Source organism: Coregonus clupeaformis, chromosome 21, assembly GCF_020615455.1.
Source record: "Coregonus clupeaformis isolate EN_2021a chromosome 21, ASM2061545v1, whole genome shotgun sequence".
Classification (NCBI taxonomy): Eukaryota; Metazoa; Chordata; class Actinopteri; order Salmoniformes; family Salmonidae; genus Coregonus; species Coregonus clupeaformis.
The window spans coordinates 35,559,444-35,579,030 of NC_059212.1; positions in this window are offsets into that span (position 1 = coordinate 35,559,444).

Here is a 19,587-nt window from a genome sequence, read left to right on the forward strand (position 1 = left end):
GCATTTTTTAAGAAGGCTGCTCCACTAGTCACAAACGTTGCACAAGTCATATTTAGAATTCAGTTAAACTCTCTCTCACTTCCCCCTCCCCCCCTCTCTTCCCTCCCTCTATTTCTCCCCTCTCTCTCTCCTCCCCCTCTGTCTCCTCCCTGCCCCCTCTCTCTCTCTTCCCTCTCTCTCCATTCCACCAGCCATTCATCACTTCACCCCAGAGGGCGTGGCCTCGGTAGGCCAGTGGACTCTTCTAGCTCTGGCTGATTGGTGCTGTCCATCGTCCTGTGCCTGTTGGTGGGCATGGTGAGCTCTTCGGCCTGATCATCAGTAATGCCAGGGATGGTTCAGGCCCTGCTTGGGCTTGCCGGCCCCGGATCATTGAAAATGCTTGTAAGAAAGAGGTTTCTCATTTCTTATCCTATTAGGTGTTTGTGTCTGTTACGTGTAATATCATCTGACATCTGTGAAAAAGGAAGGGTTTGTTAGTAGTTTCAGATGTAGATATACAGTATATTCTCTCTCGCAAGGCTATGGCAGTATTTGCATTAATTCATATCCTGCCTATATTTATTCTAAATGGTTCACAGTCTACGTGAATATAACAGTGAAGTCACAAAGTTAATCTACAGTTCATACAAATATTAAGGACACTTCCACACTGGTCTGATCAGTGTTAAAGCAACATGACAGGTTGGTCTCTTGGCCTGCCACAGACCATAGATAGTCCACTCCTCCAAGGGTAGAGTGGTGCATTCTGCTGAGGAAAGACACCATAAAGGCACTCAGAGAAGAGGCTGGAAAGAATAGAATGGTGAGGCAGTTTGAGATGTAGTATACATGTAACCTGGCATTAGGCTACTATACAACAGCAAGACCAAGATGAGTGCTGAACTACATGTCAGCATGCACAGCTAATGCAACAATGTGTGTTCTACACAATTGTCCTATTACTATTCCATCAAATGGATCGCACTCACTATGCAAATTTTTCTAAATTGTCATCTTGCCTCCCTTCTTTAAAGCTATTTTAAAATCTACTTTGTCAAAAGAAGACACCTGATAACAACAGTTTTAATTCATGTTGAAAACCTACTAGTTTGACCTGTGTTTCCCTGTGGATTTTGAGTGGTGGTGATGAGATAATGAGAGAAGAAGATGCCCTGAACCTCAGATCTAGGATCAGATTACCCTAACAATATTCACAACCATAACCATTTAAGGGATGTAAACATAGCTGCCCTTGTATCTATGGTTAAGGGGCAACTCCCCTTTCTGTTTGTAGGCTGCTTCTGTGAGCATTTCATTTTGCTAAAGGAAGTTGAGCTTGTCTGAGGTGTAGACATGACCATGGGAGGGAGTGTGAGAGCTGAGGGGAGGAGCAGAGGGGTAGCTGAAAGTGGGTCCCAGAGTCAGATGAGAGGCAGTCTGAACGCAGAGGGACGAATGGAGCCGCATCTTCAGCAACAACAACATTGGAGGCCTGAAACAAACCCACATAGTATTCAAAATCCTTAAGAGTCTATTGACACACCCATGCATAAATGTAAGTAACAAAATAAAAGATTCCTCATTAAAATCCGTCAGTTTAAGCTAGAGATATCTGATTTGTTGCATGGGCTGCGTCTCAATTCCCCGTGTGCCTACGTCGGCCTTCAGCATCTGCGGTGAAACGTGGCAGAGCTAGAGCGCTGTTTGTCAGAACATGAGACATCCCGAAAACTATTATGACCACTCTATGGAAAGGGGAGACTCTCACGAACACAATGGTGTGTCACGGGACCCGTCTGAAGGTAACCCATACAAACGAATGGAAATATGGAGGTAGTTTTGTTCCAACAAAAATAAGGGGTTAAATATGTGTCCAAAAAAACATTATTTATTTTTGGACTGTCTTTTTTGTCATTTATGAATGTTATTCAATGCGTTTCTATGGGCTATAGTAGCAAAGGCCAAATTCAACGGCTTAGACTTTTAGAGGTTAACACACGTAATAACACAATAAGGGGAAATAGAGGGTCCTACAGGTAACTCAGTGTAAATAGATGGTTTTTGAACAAGGCCAATGCACCGTCCCAAAGCGGTTCGGCTGATAGGTAGCCTCTGCCACAGGTTTTCACCTCAATGTGAGGAGAAGAGCCTGGGAGCCGGGGTTAGTTGATAGGTAACCAAGCTAAAACATCTGACCTTAAAACTTTCCATCACCAATTTCCAGGTGCCCTATGGTGCCCACAATGGAGTGAAGAACAGTTGGGTTGTGTGGGCTGTATGCTTGAAAAGGGCGACATTAGATGGTAAGAACTAGTCGTAGCCATTACATGCCTTTTCATAACTCAAACCTGATAAGGAGAGGTGGGATAGACATGAGGGATAGGAGAGAAAGGAGATGGAAGGTCAGACCAGTTAAAACTACAAACAGAATGTGTACCTTACACGATAATGCTGTACCTTCTGCAATCTGCTGAGCGCAAATTTGAACATTGTGAAAATTCTAGGCAACTTCCAGCGCACGTTTACTGTGAACACTGAGCCTGTACCCGCTTTAAGTTACAGTTTTAACAGTGGCCAAGTAGGCTACTGTGGCTATTTGACCATAATGTAGGCCTACCAGAGTGGCCTACCATCAAAAACAAAGGAGAAAATGCATCCTATAACATTTTACCATGGATATAGCTGTTCTATCATTCAGCCTACAGTAGCAGCCAATGTGTGGTGTTCAATGTAGGCCTACATTCCATGAGACTTTTGGAAAAAACATGCATGGCTGGACATTAACCTGTTTATCCACTTGTCCTTCAGACAAGGAGGTGACTAAAAATGTTGTTGTGTTGTTTGATACAAGAAACCACTTTACAAAATAAAATGCATTATTATTCCCATACCATTATTACAGAGAATCAGACAAATTATGCTACCCTCTGCCTATTGGCTACTTAGCTTATTCAAGCCTGTCTCAAAATACAACACTGCCCCTGTAAGACAAAAAAAAGCTCTTTACCTGACTCGTTTTTCAAAGATGTCTAGAAATGCATACGTTTTGTGCTCTTGTAGGAAGTAATCACTCCCCTATTACTGACTACAAATTATCTACAGTATAACTGGGCTAATAACTCACTAACTAGCAAAGGATATGAACAAAATGTGCACGTGACTACATGCAGCTGTTGCTTTGATCTCAAAACACAACCACAGCTGTAAACACAGTCCAGTTCAAAGTAAATGGCACAGATCCATATATGGCAATGGTCTATTTGCATATAGGCCTACTGCAGCTCTGATTGGTTATGCCGCACCAGTCTGTGTAGAGTACAGGCTGAGTCATGTGCAATAGAATCCTACTCAGATGCGTTTTGCCTACAACAAAATCTCTTGCATAGTTCATTTTGTTTCGGTATGTTGCATTGAAAGTGGCTAATATTGTGTTGAATCGATCCCAATTGCCACAGTAAAGGGAAACGTTGATAGTGTTAACTAACAGGGAAAACTCTAGAAAGTTGAGTGAAGTTCAATCTTGTGCTTCTCTCCATGGGTGCAGTCCTGGGGAGCTGCGCGCAGTCTCGGGCTACTGCGAGCCCATGCGCAGTATAGAGGGAACATTGCCTTTCTTAACTCAGCCCAGTGGTCTTAATATGCAGATGCTGAAAAGTCATGTAACAATTGGAAGGATTAGTTGCATTGCAGTTGCATGTGATTTTGTTGCCATGTAGGCATATGGAGGTATTTAGCCTTTGTTGGGGTCAGCCAATAGGACTGTAATTCCTTAGGTGCTGGTTACTAAAGATGTAGCCTTAGTGGAGTTGCCAACAACCTGGATCTTCCGGTTTTCAGGGATACAGCTATTTTCAACCTACCTTTGGATGAAAACTGAATGTGGGAACTCTTCTCTTATGCCTGCTACTTTAGGTTACTAAAGATGTGTTAGCTCCCAGGTGATAAGGCATTGAGTGAGAAAGACCCTGCGTGGTCACCACAACTTGGTTAAATACAACCTGTCAGAAAAATAAGTACCTATTAAATGTCTAGCTAGCCCATGCCACATCTAAGCTGTGCTCTTTACTGTGCTGAAATTCATCATCATTAAATTACTACACGTCAACTGTGATTCCACTGTCTATCATCTGTGCACTAACTGGCAGCCGAGAGTGAGCCAGCACTGAAGAAAGGAGTCCCCAACAGCTCCGTCCCAACAGACTGGGTATGGCACAGGCATATGCCTATCTCTGATATCAAGATATCTCAACCTCTAGTATTAGAAAATAAGCCACACTTCCAGTTCACATAAGTCTTTATTTTACTTGCTCTAGAGAGAGAAATTGCCAAATCAGAATGTAGAAAACATACAATCAATTCACAATGGCTGTCTTTATTGTAATTTGCATTGCAAACAATTTGACACATTGAAAAAATTGTCGCCCGGCCATGCATTTCAATAAGTAAAGGGCAACTATCAATTTCCCATCCAGTTAGTGTGTTAGTGGGCCAAGCCTAGGAGACACCACAATTTCAAACTGGCACCGGTGTTTTCTTTGAAAAGTACACCATGTACAGAGACAGGACGAGGGTCAATAAGAATAATGTGAATTTAATGTCAACCAGGTCTGTCTTGTCAAAGAGCACAATCTATTCCAAGCGCTGGTCACTAGATAATCCAAAGAATCCAGGAACAACGCCTCCCTCAGGCAGAAAACGTTCTAACAAGTTCAAAGCATGTGAATGCACACAACTCCTTGCTCCCAGTTTACAAGTAGTATTTTCAGAGTTTCCCACTTTTTATGAACGCAGCATCATCACACCAGTTTCATACACACAAATAACGACTACTCCTGGATAACCATGTTCAATGAAGCATCTCTTTTTTAAAGTTTTTGTTGTTGTTGTCCAGGACGCACTGTATAGAGTGGCTGGCCTATTCAACAGTGTCATAGCATCCACTCACCCTCACTGGTAGAGAAAACAGTCAGCAGGATTCAGAGGAGCATACAGTATAGAATGTTTATTATTAGAGATGAGCACCATTTGCAGAAGGCATTCGAATGTGTGCAATTATAGTGGTTAGTGGAATACAATGTTGTGAATGTCGTTTTTTTTTCCTTCTTGAAGAAACACATATGGGCATTTCAAAGTAATAGTGAGCATGACCGTATATGATTTGCCTCAATACAGGAGTGCAACAAATATAAATATAGCCTAATTTAAATGTAAACCCACTTGTATAAACTTTCAAGGTTAAGACATTCAGAACCAGGAACAAATCGAAATGGATCCTCCCTGCTACACCCCATTTTGCCCTCAGAATAGCCTCAATGCATTGGGGCATGGGCTCTACAAGGTGTCGAAAGCGTTCCACAGCGATGCTGGCCCATGTTGACTCCAATGCTTCCCACAGTTGTGTCAAGTTGGCTGAGTGTATAAAACATTAGGAACACCTTCCTAATATTAAGTTGCAGCCCCTTTTGCCCTCAGAACAGCTTCAAATTGTTGGGGCATGGACTCTACAAGGTGTTGAAAGTATTCCACATGGATGCTGGCACATGTTGACTCCAATGCTTCCCAAAGTTGTGTTAAGTTGGCTGGATATCCTTTGGGTGGTGGACCATTCTTGATACACATGGGAAATTGTTGTGTGAAAACCAAGCAGCGTTGCAGTTCTTGACACACTCAAACCAGTGCGCCTGGCACCTACTACCATAACCCATTCAAAGGCAATTCAATATTTTGTCTTGCCTATTCACCCTCTGAATGGCACACATACACAATCTATGTCTCAGTTGTCTCAAGGCTTAAAAATCCTTCTTTAACCTGTCTTCTCCCCTTCATCTACACTGATTGAAGTGGATTTAACAGGTTACATCAATAAGGGATCATAGCTTTCACCTGGTCAGTCTATGTTATGGAAATGTTTTGTACACTCAGTGTATGTGGATGGTTGACTTGTCGCTCTGCCAAACACCTACAAGAGCGATTACTTATGGTGTGTGTGTGTGTGTTTGGTTTTACTATCCTTGTGGGGACCAGAAGTTCTCACAAGGATAGTAAAACAAGGAACATTTGAACAAGTGGGGACATTTTGCCGGTTCCCACAAGGAAATAGGCTATTTTACGTTTAGGGTTAGGTATACAATTAGGGTTAGGGTTAGAATTAGGGTTAAGTTTAGGTTTAAGGGTTAGGTCCCACAAGGATACAAAAACAAATGTGTGTGTGTGTGTGTGTGTGTGTGTGTGCGTGCGTGTACATATGATCATTTTAAGCTTGTCATTTTAGTTTCGCAGTTATTTTATGTATCTTATGAACATGGAAGTGAACAATGGGGATATATACACAGAGTGTACAAAACATTAGGAAAACCTGCTCTTTCCATGACATAGACTGACCAGGTGAATCCAGGTGAAAGCTATGATCCCTTATTGATGTCACTTGTTAAATCCATTTCAAATCAGTGTAGATGAAGGGTAGGAGACAGGTTAAAGAAGGATTTTTAAGCCTTGAGACAATTGAGACATGGTTGTGTATGTTTGCCATTCAGAGGGTGAATGAGCAAGACAAAATATTTAAGAGTCAACATGGGCCAGCATCCCTGTGGAAAGCTTCTGACATCCTGTAGAGTCCATGCCCCGACGAATTGAGTCTGTCAAAAAATAGAGGGAAATTGTTAAGATGTTGTTTTCCCACAGGATGGAAATGCATAAAAAATTATATAGTTGCATAATAATATCAAGTCCTATTAGAATACTACTACAAACCCTACAGGACTAGCCTATATATAGGAAAGCTTTCAATATCCCCAAGGGAATACTATCAAAAAGAATAATAATAATAATATTAATAATATGCCATTTAGCAGACGCTTTTATCCAAAGCGACTTACAGTCATGCGTGCATACATTTTTGTGTATGGGTGGTCCCGGGGATCGAACCCACTACCTTGGCGTTACAAGCGCCGTGCTCTACCAGCTGAGCTACAGAGGACCACAGAATGCAGGAATACTAGGCCTATTTAAAATCATATAAGAATACTAGAGATAAATAATCCTACTATTTAAATATGAAATTATTATAGGTCAGAAAATTAGGCTATACTATAGAGAATCCTATAGTAATATCAGAATAGACAAAAAAATATCATAGACTACTGCAAGCTTACTATAGGGAAGCCTACTATAGAAGTCGTATAGTTTCCTATAGGAATCCTATAGTGCTTTTTCGTAAGGGTGTAGCCTATCCAACTGTAAACAAAAGCAGCGCACATTGCGTAATTTTAAACTTCAATCAACTCCAATAGCACAGATACTTACAATCAATTCTGCCGTCCCTGTTGAATTGAACCTTATTTAATGTCCCGTTTATTACCTAGACCCAGAGTAGACCTACAGAGCAGATGGGTCGTACATCTTGCGTTAGCTGTGTAGTTTGGTGGGATACCAACTGTAGTCTCTAGTCATGACATATGGGTTGCCTCCCACAATGTACCAATTAGGGAGTTCAATTGAGCTGAACCGGGGTGCACCGGGTTATGGCCCGTGACGTGCCGGGCAAAAGTGGTGAGGGAGAAGCACCCTTCTCAAATCGAACACTAATCTGCGCCTCCTGGTCATACTGACAAGGCAGCACGGTGCATCTTTCAGAAACACACATGTCTTTTCCATAAAATATACAGTACCAGTCAAAAGTTTGGACACACCTACTCATTCAAGGGTTTTTCTTTATTTTTACTATTTTTTACATTGCAGAATAATAGTGAAGACATCAAAACCATGAAATAACACATATGGAATCACAGCCTGGAGGTTTGTTTTGGGTCATTGTCCTGTTGAAAAACAAATGATAGTCCCACTAAGCCCAAACCAGATGGGATGGCGTATCGCTGCAGAATGGTGGTAGCTGTGGTAGCCATGCTGGTTAAGTGTGCCTTGAATTCTAAATAAATCACAGACAGTGTCACCAGCAAAGTACCCCCACACCATAACACCTCCTCCACCATGCTTTACGATGGGAACTACACGAGGAGATCATCCGTTCAACCACACCGCGTCTCACAAAGACAATTTGGACTCGAGACCAAAGGACACATTTCCACCGGTCTAATGTCCATTGCTCGTGTTTCTTGGCCCAAGCAGGTCTCTTCTTCTTATTGGTGTCCTTTAGTAGTGTTTTTTTTGTTGCAGCAATTCGACCATGAAGGCCTGATTCACACAGTCCCCTCTGAACAATTGATGTTGAGATGTGTCTGTTACTTGGACTCTGTGAAGCATTTATTTGGGCTGCAATTTCTGAGGCTGGTAACTCTAATGAACGTATCCTCTGCAGCAGAGGTAACTCTGGGTCTTCCATTCCTGTGGTGGTCCTCATGAGAGCCAGTTTAATCATATCGCTTGATGGATTTTGTGACTGCACTTGAAGAAACTTTCAAAGTTCTTGAAATGTTCCGTATTGACTGACATTCATGTCTTAAAGTAATGATGGACTGTCATTTATCTTTGCTTATTTGAGCTGTTCTTGCCATAATATGGACTTAGTCTTTTACCAAATAGGGCTACCCCCCCTACCTTGTCACAACACAACTGATTGGCTAAAACGCATTAAGAAGGAAATAAATTCCACAAATTAACTATTAACAAGGCACACCTGTTAATTGAAATGCATTCCAGGTGACTACCTCATGAAGCTGGTTGAGAGAATGCCAAGAGTGTGCAAAGCTGTCATCAAGGCAAAGGGTGGCTATTTGAAGAATCTCAAATATAAAATATATTTTGATTTGTTTAACACTTTTTTGGTTACTACATGATTCCATGTGTGTTATTTCATAATTTTGATGTCTTCACTATTATTCTACAATGTCTTTTTCTTTTTTATAATGAAAAACCCTTGAATGAGTAGGTGTGTCCAAACTTTTGACTGGTAGTGTATGTTCGAATTTTCAAACCCGTTTTCATTGAGAAGGCAGACAAAGCATAGGCTATGCATTTTTACCACAAGAGAAAACACTTTCGCAAGTGAAAACTCGAAATCCATCATTACACCACGTGCTTGATAAACGTCACTTTCTTTTGAGCCGACTTCGCCATCAGCTTTGAATGGGAGGCACCCGGCAGCCTGGTTACAAACTCTGCTCATCCAGGGAACCGGGCCAGCTTAATCGAATAGCCTCAACGTTCAAGGTAGTGCTGCTGTTGCCCTAGGTCTGGGCTTTCAGCGATTAGCCTGAACAGCCGCAAGTGGCAGTCCAACCAGGATTTCTGTGTATTTTACATTTTGATTTTCATAATAGATGTTATCTGTTTCAAAATGTATTTCCCTGAACTGTATCTGACCACACCCAAACAAAACAAATCACACAACCTATCTAGGGTGTGTGGGGGTCTATTTTCTCATAACTGGATGGGATGACTAACTTACAAAGAATGCATTAATGATTAAAGCATAAAAGGTTTGTACTGTCCTGATATGAATTGTTTCACATAACAAGCTGTGATTCATGTGAGGAACGTTAGGGGGTAGGATGATAAGACTTGTATTTCTCACAGATACGAACACTGCCTCTTTGTTGTCTGTGAACCGTTGTCTGTGAACCGTCCTTGAACGTAGGTACAGTGGAACGGTGTCTTTTGGGTGCTGACTCCACAGGTTGTTATGATAAAAACGTATGCCTGGCAACAGTGTGCAACAGTGGAGCGCCAAGGGTCTGGGACCAGCCGGTGCGCCAACGGATTGGCTGAGTAAGTCTAAACCACGCTCAACCTCTACCCTGATAGGCCCAGCAGAGAGCGGGAACTAAAACTGTCAGGGTATTTACGGAAGAATTTGTAATGAGGAAGTCAGTTCTCTGTCTGCCCTGCGTGGTATTTCAGTGAGCCCGTATACGAACCATCATACTTATCATACATACATTTGGCATATAATAAATTTAGCTTGGATTGAATATCTCTTGATTATGTTTTCCCTTATTCCAATACCAGATTTGAATTACGCAATTTCTAACAATTGGTGACCTCCGACTGTGATCTGGTAGCGGTATTTCGCTGGAATTCACCCAGCCTATTGGACATTGCTGTCGTCGAACGGTGTGTTTCACAAAGTGCCCGGGCTTCTAAAAACAGGTAAGCAGACACCTATTGTTATGTAACTAAAGTTCTGCACATTGGCTTTATCCAAATTAATTTTGTGAAGCACCTGTTTGATGTAAGTGAACCCTATTGTACTATAAATAACGATTACAGTATACTACTTCGATTTCATAATATACTATGCAAATGTTTGATAATTGTGATGGTTAAACCCATGGGAGTGTGAGCTATGACTGAGGCTCTTAGGGGGTACTTTAAAATAGATTAGACAGTGTGAGCTATGACTGAGGCTCATAGGGGGTACTTTAAAATAGATTAGACAGTGTGAGCTATGACTGAGGCTCATAGGGGGTACTTTAAAATAGATTAGACAGTGCGAGCTATGACTGAGGCTCATAGGGGGTACTTTAAAATAGATTAGACAGTGCGAGCTATGACTGAGGCTCATAGGAGGTACTTTAAAATAGTTTAGATAGTGTGAGCTATGACTGAAAACTCATAGGAGGTACTATAAATAGTTAGACAGTGCGAGTGTTGTCGTATGCATGAGAGTGTGAATGATAAACCTGTATACCTTGATAGAAAACTAATTGGGAAACAAAGACGTCTGTGGCTGTCCAAACTGTATAATTTGGGGATAACTGTTGGGTTTGTGGTTGCTTAAACCGTATAACCCGTTAATAACAATTGGGAACATAAAGCTAAAGTGATGAATGGCTAGTGTGACTGAACTGAAACGTTTGAGCTGATATGATTGAACTGTGGCGTTTGATGTTTGACATAGCATAATACTGGTTTTAGGTGCTTGGGTTGAGGCTTTTTGGTTAATTATTTGATTTAACGTTTGATGTTTGACCCTGCAAAATACTGGTTAAACAATTAGACTGAAATAATTTGGTTTATCGTTGAAATATAAATATGCACCAACTTTAACTAATTAGGTGGGAATTATTTGATTTAAATAAATAGACTAAAGTACCTTAAATAACGGCAGAATATTGGAAACACTAAAATGAAAAACAGCTCCTCAAAAACCCTGTTCCCACTGGACACGGAAAGAGAGAGTTGCGAGGGGAGGGGCTGGAGACAGCGAAAGTGTGGCTTTTGGAGCCAGGAAAGACTGGGAGTTGGCTGGGAACACCACGGGGCGATTGTTTGAGAGGTGCCTGTGGGTTTCTGACGATATATACGTATGAACTTGCTCACCCGAACATAGACGTACATCATGGGTGAGAAAGTAGAGGATATTTACATTTGCATTTTTGGTAATTTGGCAGACGCTCTTGTCCAGAGCGACTTATGGGAGCAATTGGGGTTGAGTGCCTTGCTCGAGGGCACATCGGCAGATTTTTCGCCTGGTCGGCTCGGGGATTGGAACCGGCGACCTCTCGGTTGTTGGCGCGGCACTATTGGCGACTAAGCTGCCTGCCGCCCCATATGAGTTTAAGGTTGTGCCGTTGTTTGATGATGTGATAAGGTTTAATGGGTAATCGGACCATAACTAATGTGGTTATGGAAGTAATGTATAAATAGTGGAGAGTAAATAGGGGGCTCGATTGAACTATTATGGTTTATTTGGCATTTCAATGGCATAAGGGGAAATCTGAATGTATGAGGGGAATTCGATTATGTATTATTATAGTATTATGGACACCCCGTAATAAATAAACTGAACCAAACAAGACTTTACTACAGCAATAGAGGATGGTTAATGTTGTTACGTTAGTTTTTAAACCCGATGATAGAGGTAAATGCAGAACGCTGTTAGAGAGTGTGTTTTATTTTTCCTACTAGGGTGTTTGAGATGAGAGGGCTGGCTAGACGAGGAGTGATGACGTGCCTGGTTGTGCGACATGGAAGTTGTTGTTGTTTGGCGTGCTTTGAAAGCATCGCGGAATGTGTGGAGTGACTGGCGATGTATGTAGAGGGTTCCTGGTTCGAAAACAGGTAGGGGCAGTGAGTAAAGCTTTCGCATTGGGGCTATATACCTAGATTACTATGTGGATTGAGAAATGTGAAAGGTTGAATTAGATAGCTTAAGTAGAAGTATTCTAGAAAGGTCTATGAAAATATGTTACAAGGTCCCCATGCGCTTTCCACGAAGGAGCAAGGGGAGGGTGAGAGATAGTTCAAATGTTAGGAACATCATTAAATGTATGCTTATCAACGATAGCAAGTATTTGTTTGATTAATTAGGGCCTAATCAGAGAGAACAGTTAAAGAAATTGAATAGCGAACTGAAATGGGTTAGCGGGAAAATACAAATAGTTGGTACATTTTAGAACGATATTTCGTTACGGGGAACAGGGGAAGCAAGTGGCATTGGCTGTTGTGCTGGGGGAATAGCGCCAGCCTGTGGTGGGTTCTGGATTTGTTACATAAACAAACTTATATTTTAAACTAAAGTGATGGAATAGGCTACAATTATAACATTATCAGAAAAAGGGCACAACATAATGTGTAATAGTTATTACAATTATTATGAATAGCTATTACAGTTATTATCATTGATCCAGTAATGATAGAAGGATAGTAGAGGAAAGGCAAGGGATTAAATCTCATTTAGGGAAATAAGAAGAGTATTGTCACGGTTTCGGCCGAGGCTGCCTCTCTTCCTTGCTCGGGCAGGCTTCGGCGTTCGTCGTCTCCGGAATACTAGCTGCCACCGTTGTATGTTTCTATGTTCGTTTGGTTTTGTCTGGATTATGTACACCTGTTGTCGTTTAGCGTCATTAGTGTCCTATAAGTTCTCGTTGTGTTTGTCAGGTGTTGTGTGTGATTGTTTTCGCTGTCGTGTTGGTGCGCTACTATTTACAGTGCGCTATTGTAGCTTGCCTCCTTTGTGTAGGAGAGTATTTTTCGCACATGTTTAGTGCGCCCTTTTGTTTACGCCTGTGTGCGCATTTTCTCGCCTCCGGGCTGTTGGATCGTGTTTTGAGTGTGCATTACTAAAGTCTTTTGGACTTATCTTCTGCGTCCTGCGCCTGATTCCCACACCACACCCACCTACAGCACCCGCTGACAAGTAAGAAGATATATTAGGGAGAAAATACAATTAATTGAGGGATATAAAACGTTTAGCTGAAAAAAGAAAACAGGAATAATTTACCTTAAACCCTAATATAGACATTGCATTACTTTTGATGTAACCGTGATTGTATTGGCTAAAAAGTGAAGTGTGACATTTACAGGGGGGACAGGAACAATAGAAGGGGAGACAGATTTTCCTAGGGGGTTGAACAAATAATTGATAACGGATCATTTGAGATGAGATCACATGTAGCAGTGTTAGGGTAATCAATTAAATAATAATTGTATACTCGAGGAATTTTGAGTGGTTTTATGGATTAGTTATGAGGAATTAGATTGATACAAACAATTATTGATGGGTTAAGACTGGGGATATCTGTATCATGTTTTGTGTGTACTACCATCTTTAGATTATAACCAGGAGAAAGAGATTAGCTCATCTCATTGGAATGTTGCCCAGGGCTAGGGGGAGCAGTAGTGAAGTTAGGCAGCATTTAGGTCATAAAAGTGAGCTACCAAATTAAGTGAGGCCTGGCTATTTGTGGTTGTTGATTTTTCAAATTGGGTTTTTCAAACAAAAAACGACACACCTAGTATGATGTTTATAAAGCCTTGTTGTTTCAATTTTGTGGGGTTTTCAGCAGGTCAAGGGTGATAGGTCTTAGAGGAGCACACACAGTGAATTTTATGGAGTTTTTTAGGTTTTGGCTGAGTTTGGGGTATATATGATTTCTTATGAGAATGAATGTCATGAGGACTTAATGAACACTTGGGATAACTAACATTTATGAAAAAGTGTGAAGAAGATTATAATTTGGTAATAATATATATGATTTGAACCATTAAATAACAGAAGAGAGAGTGGAGGGATGGCAATTGGATAATGAATTACCAATATTACCTAAGTGATTGTTTAGGTAGGTGGTAATATTGACACATGGGCAAATCATGTGTCAAAAGGGGAGTGGTAGGATTAAATAATAAATATATACAAAGGAGAGGACAAAATACTTTTTTTTTTTAAACAACAAGATTAGAAATTGAGAGCTGAACATGTATGTGTGAAGATAGTTTATTAACCACACCCGTATGTCAAAGGTTTTGTGCCCCACAGGTGAACTAAAGGAGAAGGTGACCCACTCTATCTAACCAGGAGACTGGTGAGCATCCAGTCCCTAAAAGAAGAAAAACTGGAAGCAGGCCTGTTGGGAAGGGCCCTACCAAGTCCTATTAGATCCACCTGGGTGCATGTCACACACTGCAAAAAGGTAAACCCAGTTACACCTGACGAACAAACACAGAGTTAGGAGAAAGAACCGATCACCACTAGGGCTCGGGGGTTGGCTCCTTAACGAAGATTCCCTTACCCTGTCGGATCATCCCTGTGTGAGTTCGATAGAAGGTAAAGCAATGGGTTGGCCTCTGGCGTCTGACATGTTCTCAGGGTGAGGGTGGGGATTCACAGGTCTCCCGACGGTAGGTAGCTGTCTGATTGTGGGGGCCATATTCCTAACACACTCAAACCCTCCTGATCAGCCAGATGTAGTAGTTAACCTAACACAAGTTGATAAAATAATACCTGAGCACAGTCTACAAAGGCATAGGAGACAGCTAGACGTAGGGAAAGGGGAAGTACTAGGGACTTTAGGGAAGGACATCACCATATGTATGTCACCATGTACATCCTGGGACTATGTAGTTGCTCATACCAAGCGGGGGGATATGTCAATCTCCATACACAGTTTAGGGACAGGTGTAGTATTGTGAAAGTAGGGAATTACCAGAAATGGCAGTGCGACCCATATAAGGGTAGGTACTGTCTGAAAGTCTGAATTACGCTAAAACAGGTTACAGACCTGAACAAGTGAGATATCCTCTTCAACTGGGGCACCCTATAGAGTAAACCTCTCTGAGGGAGGTAGTGAGACCGGGGCTGTGGTGAAGATAGTGCAAACTATAGACCTGAAGGAAGTAGTACAGGTGGAGACGGGTGTAGAAATCTTGACCTGTGGTTGGAATGGATTTAGTATACGGCAAGAACTATGTCTAAAGAGGACTGTTATGCCTGTGGGACAGCCAAACCAAGGTTAACAACTACTCCGTTCCCCTTGACAGGGTTTAACTCTGTCAGGTTTATCCTCCATGATTAAATTGTTCAAGCCACCTGGGAATGTGGTGATGGAGTCTTGTAGTAACTTGCACTATCTGTATCCCCCGATAACAAAGTCACCCCGACCTAGGTTGCCTCCGTTTGAAGTCACAGGGGATTCTTATTGTTTTTCTTGGACTAATAAGATAGGATACAGGGTAGGGCATCTTAGCTCCTGCTCCCACACAGAGAATGTCACAACTAAAGATACCATGACTAATCTCTCCTCTTTGTTGCAGCCAGAGGATTTTAGGAACCAAAACCAGGCCTGTGCTGACATCTGATGGTTGTGTGGTGATAACAGATTGTGAACTCACCTACATACGCAAACAAGAAGATAGCCCTATTTGGTAAAAGACCAAGTCCATATTATGGCAAGAACAGCTCAAATAAGCAAAGAGAAATGACAGTCCAGACATGAAGGTCAGTCAATACGGAACATTTCAAGAACTTTGAACGTTTCTTCAAGTGCAGTCGCAAAAACCATCTAGCGCTATGATGAAACTGGCTTTCATGAGGACTGCCACAGGAATGGAAGACCCAAAGTTACCTCTGCTGCAGAGGATAAGTTCATTAGAGTTACCAGCCTCAAATTGCAGCCCAAATAAATGCTTCACAGAGTTAAAGTAACAGACACATCTCAACATCAACTGTTCAGACGAGACTGTGTGAATCAGGCCTTCATGGTCGAATTGCTGCAAAGAAACCACTACTAAAGGACACCAGTAAGAAGAAGAGAGTTGCTTGGGTCAAGAAACACGAGCAATGGACATTAGACCGGTGGAAATTCGTCCTTTGGTCTGGAGTCCAAATTTGAGATTTTTGGTTCCAACCGCCGTGTCTTTGTGAGACGCGATGTGAGTGAACTGATGATCTCTGCATGTGATCCCACAGGCGATTGCATCCTCTGTGGGTCTATTGGGGCGGTAAGCAAATTGAAGTGGGTCTAGGGTGACAGGTAAGGTAGAGGTGATATGATCCTTGACTAGTCTCTCAAAGCACTTCATGATGACAGAGGTGAGTGCTACTGGGCGATAGTCATTTAGTTCAGTTACCTTTGCTTTCTCGGGTACAGGAACAATGGTGGCCATCTTGAAGCATGTGGGAACAGCAGACTGGGAAAGAGAGAAATTGAATATGTCCATAAACACACCAGCCAGCTGGTCTGCGCATGCTCTGAGGACGCGGCTAGGGATGCAGTCTGGGTCGGCAGCCTTGCAGGGGTTAACATGCTTAAATGTCTTAATCACGTCGGCCACGGAGAAGGAGTAGTGGACCTCGTCAGTGGCACTGTGTTATCCTCAAAGCGGGCGAATAAGGTGTTTAACTTGTCTGGAAGCGAGACGTCGGTGTCGGCGACGTGGGTAGTTTTCCTTTTGTAGTCCGTGATTGTCTGTAGACCCTGCCACATACGTCTCGTGTCTGTGTCCACTTTGTCTCTATACTGATGTTTTGCCAGGTAAATTGTCTTGCGGAGTGAGTAATTACACTGTTTGTATTCTGCCATATTCCCAGTTACCTTGCCATGGTTGAATGCGGTGGTTCGCGCTTTCAGATTGGCGCGAATGCTGCCATCTATCCACGGTTTCTGGTTAGGGTAGGTTTTAATATTCACAGTGGGCACAACATCACCTATACACTTCCTGATAAACTCAGTCACCGTTTCAGTGTATTAGTCTAAATTATTTTCGGAAGCTACCCGGAACATATCCCAGTCCCCGTGATCAAAACAATCTTGAAGCATGAATTCCGATTTGTCAGACCAGCATTGAATAGTCCTTAACACGGGTATTTCCTGTTTGAGTTTCTGCCTATAGGAAGGGAGGAGCAAAATGGAAACTTAATAAGAACTTCAAATTATGGCGGGTGAACAACCTTTACTTAGCTTCTTTTTCTAAAATGCTGCTAATAGCTTTGTTTTCTTACCATCTGAATTGTTTGCAATTTGTTTAAATGAAAAATAGTGCTGACGCACCTATTCTTACATGCCAATTGTTGAATGTTAACTAATAATTATGTCCAGTTTCTGTTTATCGTACTAATAAACTGCAAAATACATTTTAAAAAGATAAAGTCTGTGCACTGAGTTATTCATTAAATGTTTCATGGCAGTTTAGGAATTCCATTTGGAAAGTTTGTGCCAATGCAAACATTGCCAATTAAACTCAAGAAATGCATAGAACAGAATGTACATTACATTTTTTATTTCAAATCAAGTACATTACATCTTGGGACACACTTCAATGATTAAATACACACAAAATAAGAATTCCTTTGCCTATTCAGCTACAGAAAACAAATAATGTGTACAATAAAGCTGTGCTGAAAACAAGTTATTTTGGCATTGTTCATTCTCAGCTAGTGTTTCTTTAAATTAACAAAACAAACAAAAAGAACAAACCTAAGTAACAGAGAAAAGATGTCTCATCTATTCAACACTAGAATATGAAAACTTAGCACCTTGTACCAGTCAAAATGTTTTAGTCTTTTGGGAGACTGGTTTGTAGTGGATAAGAAGCGATGCTATTGAATGGGGAGCCTCAAGGATGGAATTAAATAATCATTCAACATCCATGAAAAGGGTATAGAACATTTCCCCTCCCCAACTGATTATTTTGGACTGGGGAGGCAGACAGTACAGAACGAATCACTTCGATAAGATAAATTCGGTCATCAGGTGAAAGTGATTTGACTACTCTGATGTCAAATATCAGTGCATTGTAGTTGATGTTACACGAGATTCATCCACAATATTAGAATATATTTCCCACTGTATACTTGATGCCAAAACATGACCAACCTTCCAAAATAAATACTGTACATTATGTGCTGCTAAAATATAAAGTAAAATGAGATCTTAAGGTTTACATACAATGGTTTCTAATAAGGAACTAATGCTAACCCTAAGGCATTGCTCAAAATAAAGCAAAATATATATTTTTTAAAGATAGTGAGAGGCAGTGCGATCTAGCTATGGAAACTGGCAAGACACATGAACTACCATGTCTCTCCTAAAACTCATTACATCCGTAAAACAAATGGAACACCAACAGCAATACCATATGTAGCATTGACTAGGCCTATAATGTTACTAAAAACATTTACAGACATTTCCCACTACTGGGTGAAGTTTTACTGACCAGAGGTAACAACAACCAGGTCTGTGATAGGCCCACGTGATAATTATATATACAGTGAGGCCATTCAGGATGGGAGTTCTACTCACTGTCCCTTTGAGACCTCGGCTTGATCTATCAAAAAAATTAGTTTGATGCAGGTATCTCTATCAATATCATTTGTATTTTCAGTCAGTGCAAAACTTTTGAGTCAATGTTAGCTTAGCATAGTTAGGTTGATGTCTACACCCACACCCCTTCAAAACACACATGAACAAAACGAAATGAAGGGAAAAAGTCTCTAAAGTCGTCAAACACCTGTACTCTCTAGTCTTACAGTAGTGGTCCCGTTTGGCTCAGTTGGTAGAGCATGGAGCTTGCAATGCCAGGGTTGTGGGTTCGATTCCCATGGGGGACCAGAACTTATATATGCACTCACTAACTGTAAGTCGCTCTGGATAAGAGCATCTGCTAAATGACTGAACTGTAGTGGCGAAGACAGAGATATACATATAGGTGTGGACTAGGTTATTGGATCAGTGGGGCATGGTTACTGTAGCAGTGACATAACTTTTGTGTAATGTTTCAATAAACAGTTCTGGCTACAGTACCAAGGATACATCATGCCACTTATTTCTAGGGATGATGGCTGGGTTACATTCAGCATTTACATGCAGACAAGTTTGCTTTTGAGTTGTACTGTACTGATGAAACCAGTAAGGGGTGCTGAACCACACTTCATTTCGAAGTTGCATATCCAAAAATGTTGTGTCAAAGGCAATTCAACTTAAAGTTTTTAAAACAAGTTAGGTTTACATGGGGCACCTTCAATATTTCTGTATAGACATTCTGTTATTAACATTAGATCCCAATCATATTTGGTATGAATGTATTTACTATAAAAGATAATTTTTCAACAATAAATACTAAATGAAATATATTAAAGTAACTGTCCAGTGTTTCCAGATTTCTATGAAATATGACATAATGAATTACAATATGAGTGAAATAGTTGTTTTCCTACTACATGTTTTAAATTAAGTATGGAATGGAATGGTGTGGGCATACCCCAACAATAGAATGGTGTGGGCATACCCCAACAATAGAATGGTGTGGGCATACCCCAACAATAGAATGGTGTGGGCATACCCCAACAATAGAATGGTGTGGGCATACCCCAACAATAGAATGGTGTGGGCATACCCCAACAATAGAATGGTGTGGGCATACCCCAACAAT